At 44.4% G+C, this 17833-nt stretch overlaps 2 long non-coding RNA genes across 3 annotated transcripts in view; one reads left to right on the forward strand and one right to left on the reverse strand.

Annotated features, from left to right (window-relative positions):
• LOC146046184 (uncharacterized) overlaps positions 1–17833 on the forward strand; it is a 38065-nt gene that overhangs the window by 4811 nt on the left and 15421 nt on the right. The window contains exons 2-3 of one of the 2 annotated variants that reach the window (XR_014465777.1): positions 14970–15184; positions 15969–16043. This is a non-coding gene — a long non-coding RNA (uncharacterized LOC146046184). The remainder of the gene's footprint in view (positions 1–14969; positions 15185–15968; positions 16044–17833) is intronic. The other variant, XR_014465778.1, reaches the window with a different exon arrangement.
• LOC146046183 (uncharacterized) lies at positions 1181–15673 on the reverse strand. The gene is made up of 2 exons (XR_014465776.1): positions 14947–15673; positions 1181–9521 (listed from the first exon to the last, which is right to left on the reverse strand). It is a non-coding gene; the product is annotated as an uncharacterized LOC146046183 (long non-coding RNA).

Below are 17833 nucleotides of genomic sequence, written 5' to 3' on the forward strand. Positions count from 1 at the left end.
ACAGAATATATTCATGCCACATATCATTTTAATCATTGAAAGCTCCTTGTATGTACTGGTCATAACAATGCAAATAAGATGAATTTTCAGCAAAAAAGGCACCCAACGTTAGCAGAACTGGCCAGGAGCTGCATGGCCTATTGAGGCAAGATGTATGAGGACACATCTGTATCCAAGCAGAGGCAGAGGTCACAGTTTTAGCGGCTGTGCGAGTGCTGTCTGCGGGTGGGTTGGTTGTGCAATAGTGTTCGGCATATGTGTAAGGGGCATTCTGTGTGTCATGTATAAATGCATTAATAATGTGTGACATATGTGTAAACAGGCATTATGTGTGTCATGTGTATAAGGGCATTAATAATGTGCAACATGTGTAATGGGCATTATGTGTGTCATGTGTATAAGGGCATTAATAATGTGCAACATATGTGTAAGGTGCATTATGTGTGTCATTATGTGTATGAAGGGCATTAATAAAGGTTGGCATAATGTGTAAGGGGCATTATGGTTATAAGGACATTAATAATGTGTGTCATGTGTAAGGGGCATTACTGTGTGGTATTATCAGGGGTGCTGAGAGAAAGGGTTAGGGGGTACAAATTACCCAGGCCAAAGTCTGATGGAAGGGCCCAGTGAGGGCACCGGGCCCCTTCCCCTTAAGTGACAGCAGCAGCTGCAGATCTTCTCCTCTGCCCAGAACACACTGCTTTGTGCTGGGTTGCAGTGTGGCCATGGAGGTGCTTAAAATACAATATTTTCTCAGGATTTTTTTCTAAGGGTATAATGTGAATAATGTGAGGAGTAATGTACATAAGGTAAAGTGGTATTACTGTGTGATGTAACGTGAATAAGGGACACCATCACATGATATAATGTGAATAAAGTTGCACTACTGTGTGGCATAATTTGAATTGGGGGTACTATTGGGTGGCCATGCCCCTTCCCAGCAAGAACACACCCCTGTTTGGGCTGCGCACTGAATTTGTGCACTGCTTCTTTTTAAATATTGCGGGTAGGAGCACCAAAATGATGACTGCTATGATGAGGGTTGATGGTGCTGGGAAAGGGGAGCAGGGTCAGAGACGGAACTAGTGGCGGTGCTAGGGGGCACCAGCCAAAATCTTGCCTAGGGCGTCATTTAGGCTAGGGCCGGCTCTGTAACCATGACACACAGACACATAACTAGTGTTGAAGATTTTATTAGATTAATTTGCTATATATATGTTCATACATTCCTGCTAAAAGTCAGAGATGTTTGGATATCTGTTTCACGCATCACAGCCACGCAGTTTCCCGCTGGGAAAAGATATGTATTAGAGACAAAATCCAACAGAGAGGAGACTAAACAGATGTTGGCAACAATTCATTGACATAGAAGTAATACAATTTCTTTTGTAGTTTTATAGCATATATTCACACCAGCTGCAGACTTGTATAAAGTGTTTGCATCACCAACACAAAGCAGAGATGACCTACGTGTCTTTAACCTTCATGTACTGTAGTTGCACCTAAGGACATTATCGTTCCGCAAAAGTAGACCTGACTGGAGGATTCTGGGTACATTACGTAATTAAAGTTTCAGAATTTACGAATTTTACAAATACCTCTAAAGGACAAAGCATGTCATTATAGGGTATGCCATGGGCTCAATGTGTATTTGCTTTCTTTGGTCTGAATACATGGCCTGCAATGCAATCATTAACTCAAGTCACATTTCTGTAATTAAGCTACATGTGTTTCTTTTAGTTGTATAGTAGCTGCAATCTCTATATTAGTTGTTTTATAAATATCCCATCACTATTCATTCAATCTGATAGTACCGCAAGTGCAATTTAACACAAACCACATAAGTGACAATTTAATAAATATTACCGCAATTTTACTATTATGCGATCTTGAAATTCACATTACTATACTGTAGTCCTTGCTCTTATAATAATGGATGGTGGCGATTGATTACATATTAGATTAAATTTTAATATCAAATTGCATAAAACAATGCTTTATTAGATCTTTGGCAAAATGTTTAAGAGTTGTTCCACCTGCATTATAACTACTCGCTCACCCTATCTGTATGTTTTTGTGTATTTCCTACTCAGGCCTTGTACAAGCATTTTTTAATGTATAGGACAGTTGGATCTGCATTTAGAATGCAGATCCCAGGTACACATTAAGGGGTGGAGCTGGAAGTGGCGTTACTAGATACATGTGGGCCCCATAGCAAAATATTTTGTAAGGGCCCCTATATATCACCTAATGCTGAAAAATGTATACATCATATGATACTTTGGCAGGCAAAGTGGGCCCCTCTCAGCAGTGGGCCCCATAGCAGCTGCACCCCCTGCACCTATGGTAGTTATGCCCTTGGTGGTGGCATGGGAAAGAAAGAAAGAGTTGAGATTACTTGAAGGATAAAAAAGGGGCAGACTAGATTGGCCAAATGGTTCTTATCTGCGATCAAATTCTATGTTTCTATTTATCAAGCAACAACATTGTAAGTATTGATACCGAAAATATACACATTTGTATCAACGTTACATGTTGCCATTTGTAGAAGTCAAAGCTAAATAGCATCCTGTCTTCAATGCTGCATAGAACTCCAACCCATATCCTTTAGAACTGAGCCAAGCAACATGTATTCGGGCTAATTCCAAAGCAGCCATGCAGTAAGGTGTATTATATAAAAAATATTTGCCTTAAGGCCCAGGCATGTCCAAACTGTGGCCCTCCAGCTGTTGTGAAACTACACATCCCAGCAAGCCTTGCCATTGTTTTAGCATTCCCTAATAGCAAAACTGTGGCAAGGCATGATGGGACTTGTAGTTTCACAACAGCTGGAGGGCCATAGTTTGGACATGTCTAATAATGATCTCAGCTGACTTGTTTCGTACTACTGCGCTTCCCAGTCACTAGAGTAACAGCATTTTATATCTCATGTAATGGAAAATGTCTCAATAGTTATGCACAACATGTGTCAAGGCTGCATAGGAAACATTGAATTATTGCTTAGTATATTTTTTCTATGCATCTTGCATTATAGGGGAATTCTGCCTCCTGTAGTTTGTGACACAGTCATAAGCCACACATTAACAGTGACATAGCATGCAATGACAGTGAGATTTACTGTAGATAATACAACAATTACTAGTTGGAGTGCTTCACTGACAACGTGAGACAATGTTATGACTAAACTATCACAGATTTTGTATTTTGAATGGTTTTCTGCGCGGTTCTATGTTACAAGCATCTCTTTGTAGTGATCCTGATAATGGCCTGATTCATTTTTAATGCAAAAAGGCTTTATATTTTACCGTCATTTAGATGTCAGTCTGAACACACCCAGGGCCGGCGCCACCACTAGGCAGCTCTAGGCATTTGCCTAGGGTGCCGGCCACTGGAGGGCGGCAGTTCGCCCCTCACCCCCCACATGGAGGTGTGCGTAGGTGGTTAGGTGCTGGAGCGGGCAGGGGTGTCCGTGCCGCGGGGGTACCTGCGGCGCTGTGTATAAAGCTCAAGGCGGCAGGGTCCCTGCAGTGAATAGGAAATAACTAGCGATATGCGGCAGCGCGGGAAGTGCTGCTGGGTTTGAAAACACTTGCCTCACGCTGAGTGGCTGAGATTTAGCCAATCAGCGTGTGGCCAGTGTTTTCAAAATCTGAAGCACTTCCCGCGCCGCCACATTGCCCGGCGGATAGCGCTTGTTATTTCTTAATCACTGTAGGGACGCTGCCGCCAGCTTTATACACACTGCCGCAGGTACCACCACGGCACGGACGGACGGACACCCCTGTCAGGTGCCGGCACGGACCCCCCTGCCCGCTCCCCAGACGGTGCAGCAGGTAAAACATCCCCCCCTCCCCGGGCCCCCACCCTGACTCGCTTGGGGCGCTCTGGTGCCTTGCACCACCCCATCCAAATCTAAAGCCCTGTACACACTTGATGAGAAATTATGATATTGTTCGGAAGGGTCCTTCAGAGCAATATTTTGTAGATAAATGTGTACAGTCAATATTGTTAATGATGCACGCTCCCGTGGTACAGTGTAATTCTGTCTGAGCACTACAGCACCCAGACACTACTGCACAAGTGCAGATCTTCAGAAAATAGGCAGGTGGACATTTTTCTGGTGATTTCCACAGACTGCTGCCTCTGACGCTGGACTACAGAGTAAGTATTTAAAAAATGGGTACAGCGTGTGCGGTGTGGGCCCCCAGGCACTAAAAAACCCTTTTGTACTGTGCACACTGCACCACTTATAACTACAACACCGAAGGGAGCAAATGACAATAAACCGTTTATTCCCAAACACTGGAAAACAGACAATGGTCATTCAGGCAAATTGTTTAAATCCATTTGTTTTAACAAGTTTATCCAAACAATCATTTTTTTTACGGTTTTACAGCATCTGGGAGCAAATGGTTGATTGTCCTTTGTTCACTCCTGACAATTTGGACAGATAAATCTTTAGGTGTCAAGATGTAAAGTTATGACTTCCAATGAGGTAGAATCAGTGTTGCCTACCCTCCCAAAATGACCTGGAAGGCTCTCGAAAATCGGGTCCCCCTCCGCCCCCCCCCGGAAAGGTGGGTAAAACACACAACCCCCCTCCCGAATCTCCCTAGGCGCAGTGGTAAATTACCACGATTCACAGCTTTTCAGGGAGAGGGGGCAGGGCTAAATATGCAAATTGTTTATATATCAGGTCCCGCCCCCCAAAGTGCTGCAGATAGTCTCCCCTCTAGGCTTCTCCCGGAGAGGAGACTTTAAAAGTAGGCAACCCTGGGTTGGACAATCCCCCAGAATCAGAATAGTTGGCAAGTATGGAACAGCCCACATAATGACTGCCAGAACTGTGTGAAGTGAAGGTCATAAGGGCACTTTAATGCCAAGATCCTTCCTATGCTTTTCATGGTACTAAGGGCCTGATTCAGACCCAGTTGTACTTTTGCTAAATTACAACTGTCAGCGGTAATCTGCAGGGTCTGCCCGACTCGCAGGGTCCCTCCAGCGATGTGCCTGCAAAAATTTGCGGGCATATCGCTAAAGTGCAAGCACTTCGCTCCACAGCAAAGCACATACCTATGTGTTCCATGCCACTACCAGAAAGCTCAGGCCCGCCCCTCCTAATGGTCCATCACCACCCCTGTCACCGTCCCCATTGGAACTTAAACTGCGATCACGAGTCCAGTGTTTGCGCAGATATCGGAAAATCAGGATCTGCGATTTTCAGAGATCTGCGATTGGGTCTGAATCCTGTCGATACATGGTTTCAAAAATACACCTCTGTGATAATCTAACCCTCTTGCAAACCGTATAATGAAACAAACACTTGATGGCAGCAATCAGCAAGGAAGTGTCTACAATGTGTGACGGTTTGCAATCATGAGTGACGGCTTTGTGTATCCACTTTGCTTTTGATGCGATAAGCTAATAATATATAGACAAAGGCCCAACAGTCACTTGCTTCAAACCACTATGTGTGAGGGTTTGTTTTCTAGCAGAGACTGCATTCAAAGTATGAGCTTTAATCTATATTTTTGTACTCAAACTGCTTTATTGCCTATATACGCTTTAATTGTATATATATATATATAAAAAAAGAAAATAGGGGCAGAATCATTTTTTAAGGAGGTCAGGAGCTCAATTGATGAACATTCATTATGTCATTGATATAGAAAAGATTTAATCAAAGTGTACCTTTGTCCCACCATAGTAGCCTGAAACATCACTCATGAGAATTCAACCAATCAACTCGCTGAGAAGTGATCTAGTGATATTTATATGACTCCAAGTAATGTCATTGGTTCTTATTTAATGACGGCCTGCATTCTTACTCACAAAATGTCTGAGTTTGCTCATGCTCATTTACAAATGGCGCAACGTGAGCTGTTCAGGTATGGCTGGAGGTGAGCTGAGCATCACATAGTACTGATCATCAGTACTTAGCGCAGGTGCAGGACCCGTTCTGTGCATGTGCAAACAGGTCCTGTGACGTTCGACTGTAGAGTGATTGACAGTCTGATGCCATGTGGGGGCAGGGACAGGGCAGCAATGTCCTCCTTTTCTCTAAACTCAGGTGTGTCACCATTGCTTAGGAGGAGAAATTAGGCCATGGATCTCTGTCATTTTACAGAGATTTGCTGGCCTATGTGACAGATGGCTTGCATGTCCTCAGGTGTGCATCCCGGTGGTGAGTGAATGATACTGAGCACAAGAACACAGGTCAGATTAGGGACTGACTGGACCGCCGAATCTGCCCTGGCATTTGTGCATGCATTCAATGTGAAGTCGTGCACACGCCGGGATCCCAGCGTGCATAAGTGAGGGGAATAGCTGTATGTGATGCCCCCCTCTCTCCTGGACCCATGAGGAGGTGGTGCTTCCTCCCTGGATTAATAAATTGGCCCAACTGGCCATCGGCCCCTCTGGCATTTGCCATAAGTGCCAGATGGCCAATCCGACCCTGGGTCAGATCCCTACTACAGCAGGAGGCATCTACTTGTAATGGACACCTCCTGCTGCATTCCCATACAGCGCTATCACTGCTGTTTCCTAGAAAACTCCAACCACATCAGAATCATATGTGCAGAACTGCTCCGTCTGTTTTTTGTTCCAATGCATCTACATGCCATGTACATCCACATCCACGCTTTTGTGCTAGGAAAGACCATTGTAATGATGGTAAACCTGAATTTGTGGTTATATGCTCTAAGCAATAGGGCCCATTTATCATTCAATATTTGCAGCTAATATTGGGGATTAGCGGCAAATATTAAGTATCCCTCAAATGTAAGAAGATGGGACCTCAGCAGGTATCTCTGATATCTTCTGCAATCCCACCATTGCCGCCAGGAGCTGCATCCCTCATAGGTTACTATGAGAATTGTGATGCTGCCAGATTTACCTAGTGGGGAAGAGGGTTCTCCTACTGACCACACATATGCAGTTCTACCAGTAGCTGGCATAGCACTGCAACTGCTGCAGCTATCAACTTCAACAGCTGCAGGGTGGCGATGTCCTATCCCCACAGCAGGAATAGCGGTGTCCCTACTGCTGGCTCCAGGCTGCGCTGGAAGGCACGCGTGAGTAGCGAGATCTAGAACATGCTCAGAAGAGGCTGCCAGGTGGAGTAGGCAGCCTCGGTGGACAAGATATTAATACATCTTGTCTATTTCCCTTCGCCTCATTAAAGTGGTGAAGCAGGAATGTTAATACATCTTCCCCTCAATCCCATACACAATTGAAGCTAATCTGTACTATTAAGCCATGGCCAGATCTACACATCCATGCTGACATTCTGACTCACATTTGAGAAAAAGTAGGTGCTTGATGTTCCAAAATAGTATTTGCTTGGCAGATTTGCATTGTGGTGAGTTGTAACCTGATTGTGCTGTGCTGGTGACTGATGTCCATTTGAATGCTCAAAATTCCACTGGTTTCCTGATTCATCTATAATGTATTTTTTACTGAACACAACATATATCAATGAGAAATGCTATGAGCATGTAAGACGACAAAGTAATGTGGATGATAATATTAGTATCCGCCAATTAAAGAAGAACACTACTTCTACTATGCATAAACATTGACATTCACTTCATCTTTGGAATCGCAGTTCAGCAAAACATTGCTAGATGGCGCTATTTATTTTTTGCAATATAGTATATTAGCCATTGGGAAAAAAAACATTGGAAAGTTGACCATATGTGCTGCAGTTTCAATGCTGAAATTCGGATGCTTGCATTGCGTGGCCCCAAAATAAGCACGGAATATTTAGATTTGAGGGTGAGAAGACAGCACCAACAGGTAACAATCTAACCAGATGTAATCTGGCAATATGAATTTGCAGCCTTGGGTTGGTTATCCTGCAACTTGGCCTTCCATTTGTGGCCAAGTTGAAGGATAATCTAGATGCTTGACTCTTGCAAGCTGTATATGACCCAGTTATCAAATAGCAAACAATCAGAAATTGTTTTTCATATTCTAAAAATGGTTAAAAGTAATTCATGTATCAGTATATATATATATATATATATATATATATATATATATATATATATATATATATATATGCCTGCTGTTATATATATTGATTCATATTAATAACATTAATATCTGTGAAGCTGCAAACAAAACACTGGGTTCTGGAACAGGCAGCAGCCTCTGCTCATGAATTAGTGATGCAGGCAAGTACAAGGCGAGACATGTAATAGGATGGGATACTAAAAATAGCTAACGCTCAAACCCATCTTGAGGTCTGAAACACTTAGTTGAATAATCATACAATTTTCATCCTCTGGTCATTTTATGTTACCTCATATCACTTGCTGCTTCTTCAAATCAAAAATTCTCTGATCTCTAGAACCGCAACCAGAGGGTCTGCTGTAATTAAAGAATATTCTAGTCTAAACATTATCATTGATTCCAAAGTCAGTACATATTTAAAAAGGCAAAATAAAAATGGTTGAACACTGAAGCATGACAGGATGCATGTTAGCGGAAGTCCAAAGCAGCAGTAAGATGTCAAAAGAGAGACAGACAATATCAATGGATGACAGATTCGAGGAGATGTCATTTAATTAAAGCTGGATACTAACGGTTACCTATTGTTAAGGCCTGAGGGAAAACAATGCTTATAGATGTAACAAAACCATAAATAAAGCAAGGACAGCAAAGAGCTATACTAATGTGCAGTACAGGCATAATGCACAGTATACCAAAAAAATGAGAGGAGGGGTATTTCTTCTAGGTTGTGTAGAATACAAATAATTGGCTCAAAGGGTATAAGGAAGTATTAGTGTAAGAAACTATGCACTCTAGAACAGAATCATATCCGTAGAGAGCATTGTTTACTTAGTGATTTAAGCCAAGTAGCCATTTTGAAATCTCTAAAATAAATAAGTGTATCTGCTATCTTCCTGATATCTGTGTGATAGCAGGTGATGGACACAAGACAAATCTGCAGCATGCGGCATTTTCTGAAGAAACTGTACATATCATCCCCTGCTTGGATTGCTCTGTACATCTTTCCCTATATACAACTGGCAGTTCATTTTTTTCGGGCCAAGAGCACAACACCGACAATAACAGCAATGGCAGCAACAGCCACTCCTGCAGCCACTAATAGTGGTTTTAGGCCCTCGCACCCTGAGCCCTCTGCAGCGCCACTGGAAATATCCTGCTCCTCCTCATTGGTTTTGTTCTCAGCTGTGGCCGGCGGCCCCTGTGACTCAGGTACAGTAGGTTTGGAAACCTCGTGATTGACTGGTACAGTGTCCCCTGTCGTCGTCTTCTTAGGTGTGGGATTAGATTGCTCTTTGATGGGTGCTTCTTTCTTATCCGCACCTGTAGCTGGGCCACCCTTGTCAGTCTTCTTAATGCTGGTAGATCGCGGCTTGGCCTCCATTTTGAATAGCTTCTACCGTGGCAGAGATAATAAATATCTTTAGTCTTTGACAGCAGAAAAGTTAAGACTGATACAGCTGTATGGGTTATTTCATTCAGATCACTCTGTTCAAAGACGTCTAAAAGTTAGAAGAAAATTACATATTTATACATGAATATACATCACTTGGTAAAATGTATCTTAGCACTGTTATATAAATATAGAGTATTGTTAACAAGTATTTATTACTAGTAAGCCCGCTCGAAGCAAAAGCTTCGAAAGCTAGTCTGCTGGCTTCGGTTTTTGTGAATGTATGAGAAAGAAATGTAGTTTCACTCTCTGCCAGCAGATGGCAGTGTTTGAGAGACTTAAGGGGTGTACACACTGGGCGATTTTGTGCTATTTTCTAAGCAATCTGACTATATTGCTTAGAAAGCAAGCACAGATCTCTCCATGTGTATGCTCCAGGGGCATACACACGTAGAGATCTATGCTAAGCAATTTTGCTAAGCAATTTTGCTGGTGTCAAGATCTCCCTACAGAGAGAGCATACACAGAGAGCACATACACACACGGAGATTTGTGCTAAGCAATTTTTCTTAAGCAAAAAAAGGCAGGGTAGTGGATCAGACTGAGAGATTGCGATCAGTACTAGTTTAACCACATCCTGATCATAATGATCTATTTCTCCATGTGTTTAATATAGATTATTACTATATGACAATTTAAAGTTATTTGACAAATGTCATCATCCCATTGTTCCACAGACATCCGGATGCTACTGTATTCCAATCAATGTTTTATGTGGCGCTTTAACCAAAGTCCCATTACTCTGTAACTTGGTGCTTTCCCAGGGCTCATCAAGTGCTTTTACTGTATCTATTAATATAGAACTCTGTATGATGGTACTAATAGGAATAATTCACTTGGTGGAGCTTACTTGGAAGATGTTTTTGGCAATTCTAAATGTAGCTAAATGTCTTCTATTGTATCTGTCTCTATGGGCCTAATTCAGTACCGATCGGAAGGGGCCGAATTTGGGCCTGTTCTGATGGTGGGGGATTTGCGCATGAGCATTTCTGCACATGTGCAACCCCCGGCACCAAACGGCGTAGGGGAGTTACACACTCGCCATGCCGTTCTTGGTGGGGAGGGCCATGGATGGACGGGGGCAGAAATGGGACTGCGGCAGGGAAACTCCTAGCATCTTATGGGCATCTCCATGAAAACGCTGGGAACACAGGCGTGCCGATGCCTGCTGGGAGCGAGCGGCTGACATCACAGGACATCAGCGCCCGCCCTGTCTTCAGCGATTTGCAGAGGAAATAAAAGTCAATTCTGAATGACTTTTATTTCCGAAGGCAGGAGAAATCATTCGATGGTTGTGACCATCAAATGATTTCTCCAGCTAACAGCCGCATGCGATGGGATGTGTTAGCGAACACATCCCTCGTATGGTACCGCGGGGATTCAGCGGCGTCGGCAGGGGGGGGGCGGCAGGCATCGTTTCAGGGTTCCCTAAGCAGCGAACAACCACTGCTTACCAAGAGTTGCTGGGAGAGACACTGCCTGCTATTCTGTACCCCCGCTGGTGGATTATTGCGACCTCCTGGCTGTTGGATTGGGGGAGGCGGGGATCGGGGCCTACATCTCTGCCGGACACCACTGACCTCCGTCGGTGCTGCCGAGGCTCCACTCCGGCGCTGCCTCTCCGGCTGTCACGGCGGTCGGGAATGACAGGCGCCGACCGCTCCCTGTAAGTTGAGCGTAGTGAGCGGCAAGCGCTCCAGTCGGGTTAGCGCTGCCGCGGGCCGCGCAGGGGGAGTTGGCGCCATCTTGGCCACGGGGCTGCCGGGCTGTGGCGTCTTTAAATGCCTGTTTAACATTCTGCTTGTTACCTTCCCGGTGAGTGGATGTCCTCCCTGCGCCTATGGAACAGTAAGAAGTGCCTTCCGGGACATTGATAGAGGTCCTTGGGTGACTGGGTGGCCTGCCTTTCATCCCCGTTCTGTATGGTGCTGAGCCGGATAGGCCTCACAGTGAGCTCTGAAGCACTTTTTCCTCAAGCAGTGCTTATTGGCATAGCGTCGCCTGGCTATCCGCATGGGAGGCATATACTGTATCCTGCTCAGAAGGGTCCATCATTACTTGTTGCTGATTACTGCAGTGGTGCTCTCCGGGGCGCTTGGGACCTTTCTTCCAAAGGATTGTATTCTACACTGATATATCCTGTGTTTGTAAACGTGGACTGTGCAACTATTATCGTTTCTGCTCCTTTAGCACTGGGCTGAGGTGTTAGCTCACAGCTGGCGGTGTGCTAGCCACCGCCATCATATTTTGGGGTCACTTTATTACCAACACTCTGACTGTCTGTGTCTCCCATACGTGAGGATGGAATCCCCTGTAAAAATGCTCCTGAATGCGATTTATGCTTCCTCAGACAGGCTCCTTTTCCAGTTAGATGCGATACAAAAGGATATCTCCTACTTTACTACTGTTCCCGACCGATATGTTTCACCTGCTGAGGATGTTCACTTTATTCCCAGTGCTATGGAACCCCTGTGTATATCTTCGCTAGATTCTGACCTGTATACGCATATGGCAAAGGGCTCACCCGTACTTGAGGATACTCGTTACAATGTTCCTGTGAACATTGGATGTGTGTTTGCTTCCCTGCAGCTCCCTTCTTTGTTAATAATACCTGAGATAAGATCCTGGATTTTAAATGCTCATATTTTTGTATTGCTACATGCCCATGTCTGTTGTTTTTCTGATTTCACTAGTGCTCCCTGCATTGATACTTATTCTTTGTTATATGGACTTGAGGACTGGCCTGATTGATGATTTAAATAGTATTGCTCTGTGAGATGTATCTTTCATCGCTTATACTTATTCTCCTTTAACAGTACTAGTTTTTCTCTCTATCATTATTGTGAATATATGCATCCTATTTATATCACTGACATGGGCACTTTTAATGTACACTGTCCAACTATGCAATACGTATTCTGCAGGACGTGTGCACTGTCATTGATTGAGATGATCAGGAAATCACATTTTGACCTGTTTAATTATTAGGTCTGAGGCCACTACCCCCGATATATCCTTGATATATATATCCTGTAATCAAAGGGTGGGGGGGGGGGAGTTAGCTATAGATAGATAGTGTAGTTTAGGGGGAGAAGGGTTAGTTCCGGGATCCAAGTATTTCCTAGGTTGGGGTTAGGTTATACAGGGTGGGGGGTTATGTGGAGGGTTGATTTGGGTAATTTGTGGGATGGTGTGTTTTGGGGTATAGCAGAGGGGGTTTGTTTGATTTCTATTCTTTAGTTTGTCACGTCAATGTCTATATAATGTAATGTCTCCAGCAAGTGTGTATCCTATTGGTGGTGTGCATTGGATGGGATTATACATTTCATCTATTGCAAGCCTGTCATATATATGTTCCTGCTGTTTATATTAGACACCTACCCGAATGGCGCCTTCGGGTATTCCTGTCATTAAAACTTACGTAGGAATTATTCCCTATATCCTGCAATAGATACTTGCTTACTATATGATCAAAATGTACTGTGATGCTTTCTTGCTGTACACCTCCTTCACATTGCCGCGACTACTTGTTAGATTGTCATGTTTCAGGTTTGTTTTTGTCTTTTTGTGCAAAACCAATAAAAAATACTGAATTTAAAAAAAAAACATGGTGGTGGCCTTCAACATTTTTCATTCAACTATTAATTATATATAAATACTTTATCACTGGAAAAAATACTCTAATTATTGATTCCAGTTATAGAAACAGAAAATCTGGTCCTTGAACCCTCTATACCGATTACCTTAACTGTTAGTCAACCTATACTCTTGCTTAGGGCCCGGTGGACACAAGCAGGACAATTCATTTGGCAACACAGACATGATGGGCAGTTATGGAACAAAACACTGTTACCAGATTACTTTTTCCTTGCACCCAATAGAAGTTGAGCTACCGTAACAGGCGGAAATGTGTGCGACCAAACATCATTGACGTTCAGTGGCGCACCGTCTACAACTGCATTGCCCCTAAGTTTCCCAGACTACCCTAACCCCCTTGTACATTTGGTCTTTTTGAAAAAATGTAGAGAAGAAAAGCTCCCCAAACTAGTAAATTTCCATTTAATCCATGGGGTCTGTAAAACGTGGGCCCAGAGGAAATGTCATCTCTGCCCACACACTGGCCTAAACTCATGGATATAGTTTACAGCAGGGATGGGGAACCTTTGGCTCTCCAGCTGTTGTTGAACTACACATCCCAGCATGCCCTGCTACAGTTTTGCTATTTGGCCATACTAACACCGTTGCAGGGCCGAAGGTTCCCCATCCCTGGTTTACAGCAACCAGTGAATGAAACTTTGGTTTCTTAACCAAGTTATTATACAGAGCTATAATATGTACTTAGATGCTGCAAGAAAAATAAAGACCCATTCCTATTTAGACACAGTTAAATCCGATATTACAAGCACTGCTTTGTTCTAGTGTCTACATTATAATGTAGAGGACCTCTTCCAGAGGCTGTCATTTCACAGCTGCAGTATAAAACCAGCCTGATTTAGTGTGCAGTCACGAGATGGCCATACATACTGAAATCGAACTCGCATTACTTTGAGAATAAGAAAAAGAAGCCATTAGCCACGGATATGCCAGAAGGACCTGCATCTCAAAAACAAGATGCTGCAAATCTTCCAGCACATACGGGGTTTGTGATATTATGCAACCATCTGTAAACTGCAGCTACCGCAAAGTCACCTCTGCCAGTGCCCTTCCCCCTACCTCAGATGCTTTCATAAGTTAGCTAACACTGCCTGGGCTAGGCAGTCCATGATGGTTACTATGTGGCCCAGGTCTGGAAAGCTATAGGAAGGAAAGTTAAATCAGTCTTGTTTTTTACTATTTTATTTTGTAAACTAACTGGTCACTGTCCGATCATATGTTTGAACTAAACTGTACACACATCATTGCACTTAAGGTTATTAGATGTGAAGGCTTTTGAAGACTGCTCAAGATAATAGTTTGCATTATCTTAGTAAAAAACAAACAAACAATAGAATCTAGCTTACTCATATTTACATGTATCTATAGAATATTACACAGATATCCATCATCTTCTTACACTAGTATCAGAAAAGATAAACCATCTAAGTTGTAGAACATTTTGCAATGCTTTTTCTTTGCATTTAAATTATTTGCATATTCTACCCACTGTATATGCTAATATTCATATTTTACACTTTGCAATCTTTATAAAATGTTCCCTGTGGTGGGACAGACATAGGAAACAGCAGTGATGAGCAGGAATATGCAGGCAATCTGTGGACTAATGGAACAGCAGGTATTGCTGAAGCCTAGCATCAAGTATACATGTTCTAAGCCTAGCATAACAATATTAGGAATATATTATGTAAAATGGCAAACTATTCGTTTATATAAGTGGTGTGTGTGTGTGTGTTGCTATAAATGCATATAATAATCTTACTAATGGATATAGGTGTACTATATGCTTTTAGTAAATCTGATATAAATACATGCAGTACCTTTCTGCTTCCCCACTTTGCAGCTCAAAGGATGCTCTGCAGGGACCAGCCTGGGAGTTTCCCACAATGCCTCACTCCCCACTGCAGGGAAGAGCGGGGGCAGAGAGGACGGATTATCCAATCACGTAGTAGGAAGGAAGGACGTTTGGAATGTACCATTAGAGAGAAGCCGTAGGGGAGCGCTATCGCATTGCTTTTATTTAGAAAACACGGGGAGAAAAACAAGAATCAGTTTCAGGTGAGAATACAGTGTAGAGTTTATGGAGCAGGTTAAGTCCAGTAGCCCGTGATTACATTTAGGTGATTTTTCCTCAAAATGGACGTGACCTTGTCAGTATGCAAGGGGAAAGAAAGCATGACTCAGGATTAGTGACGTCGAATCACGTCACGGTCTCCATGGCAACTGGTTTCTTAGCAATAGAATTTACTAGGCCCAGACTCTGTGCACGTGATCATCGCGGTGACGTCACGTACGGCTGCTGCGTGACAGACTGTTATCAAAAATACATGTTGCAGGGTGGCTTTATAAATTCTGCATCCCGGCACCAAACGTATTGCAGTGCATACCACTGCATTAATCATAGAAATGACTTGCGCTGTATTTACAAAAATATATATTATACACCTCAATGATTTTTCTATTGCATGGTGTGTTTATTTCCATTTTAAGAGTACCTGACACATCATTTACCATTATGTATTCAATTAAAATGTCATCAACCTTATATTGCTTATATTCACAAACAGTGTACATGTCACCTGCCTTAAATTCTTACCTATATCAACAAACAGTGTGCATGTCACCTGCCTTATATTATTATACCTATATCCACCTACAGTGTCCGTCACCTGACCTGCCTTATATTGTTATAATGTACCTATATCCACCTACAGTGTCCCTGTCACCTACCTTATATTATTATACTGTACCTATATCCACCTACAGTGTCCCTGTCACCTGACTTATATTATTACATATATCCACCTACAGTGTCCCTGTCACCTGCCTTATATTATTACAGGTACAACCCCGATTTTCCGGAAACCGATGGTCCGGAACCTCTTTTAATCCGTACACATCGGGTGCCAGGGGGAAGGTAGGAGTTAATGTGTTTTGTCTGTAAAATAATTTGTGGGAGGGCTTAGGACGGCAGCAGAAGCAGCAGGAGGGCTTAGAAGGGAAGTGGGAGTGTATTGCTGTGCGAAAGGGGATAGTAACGCTGCGGGGACGGGCGGCGCCGTGCTGATGAGGTGAGCCTGAGATGCGCTGCCGAGGCTTGTAATCATGATACAAGCTGCGGGGGGTTGGGGAGGGGGGAATCAAGCTGAGGCGAGTCACGCTGCGGGGGTCTTAAGGGTACACCACCGAAAATCCGGCAAAATCGGTAATCCGGCTCAGTGCTGGAACCGATGATGCTGGAAAATCACCATTTTAGCCCAGCCCCCTCCTCGAAGTGTGGGATTTGCCATACTGGGGGCGGGGCTTGATGGCGCCTTCATCAAGCCCCGTCCCCAGATGTTCTGCTGACAGTCTCCTCTCTGGGGTTCTACGAAAGAGGAGACTTAAAAAGTACTCAAGTATGCTTTTAATGCAATATCACTCATGCAGCCCAGAGCCAGCACCCGCAACAGCCAGGTAAACTGCTGTCCTTGCTGTGGGGATAGGACATCGACACCTGCAGCTGTCAAAATTGATATGTGCAGGTGTTAGAATGGTCAGCACCACTAACCATTCTTACATTGCCCTACATATCTAAAAGATAGCAGCACCGATAATGATGGGTGCATACCACCTCTCTCACTGAGAACATGCCACCACTGTCACACATGGATGGGAAATAGTATCATGTATATAACGCTGTATCAATGTCGATGTTAGAATAACCAGATGGATAATAAGTGAAATGCGGTGTTTACGTACTTTGTGCGTAAACCACAAACCTTTTATTCCTAGCTACGTGCGAACAAACGTAGCGAACCTTGTCCGTGTATAAAACACATACCGATACCTATGAAGCGGTATCCTTTCGCAGTATCTTAGTATCCAAATGTGAGTACAAGTTTAAGGACAATTATCTTATAACCCTTTGTTGCTAAATGCGAATAAAAGGTTCCGGTTCCGGAGCTGGAGGAGCAAGCTGCTCTAGCTTAGTGCTCCGTGCCTCCCAGCCTCACTACTGCCGGACCGGACCCGTAAAAACCCCAGCAAACCTACCCGACAGACTGGTGAACACTCCAGGACGACCCCCGCTGCCCCGCTCGGGCGCCTGAAGCCCACGCCGGCTGACCCGACGCCACGATCCCGGCGCCCACCCGCAAGCCGCCATTGCCCCCAGCCGTCCGCGTCCACGTGTGCCGAGACGCGGCGGCTCCACATAACCCAGGTGAAACGGAGGAGCAGAGGGACGCCGGCGAGACAATCCGGACGTGCACCCTACCCGGCCCCGTCAGCACGGACGCCCGGGAGGGGATAGACGCCAGAGACCCGCTCGCTGTGACCGGCCGCCATTGCTGCTGACTGCCCGCACGTGGCTGACCGGCGGCGCAGCGGCAAGTACACCCACCACCGCTGAGACTCCTGAACAACCTTCTGAACACTGCACCCTACCTGGCCCCGTCAGCACAGACGCCCGGGAGGGGATAGACGCCAGAGACCTGCTCACTGCGACCGGCCGCCATTGCTGCTGACTGCTCGTGCATGGCAGACCGGCGGCGCAGTGGCAAGCATACCCACCGCCGCTGAGACTCCTGAACAGCCAGCTGAATACTCCACACACCCCAACCCACCTGCGGAGCTCACCCAGGCGATACCAGCTTCACCTCACCCAACCAGCTCCATCCACCATCAGAAACAGCTCCCTGTGTCCGCAGGCTGAGAAAAAAGGTG

This window comes from Crinia signifera, chromosome 11, assembly GCF_055691185.1.
Source record: "Crinia signifera chromosome 11, ASM5569118v1, whole genome shotgun sequence".
Lineage (NCBI taxonomy): Eukaryota > Metazoa > Chordata > Amphibia > Anura > Myobatrachidae > Crinia > Crinia signifera.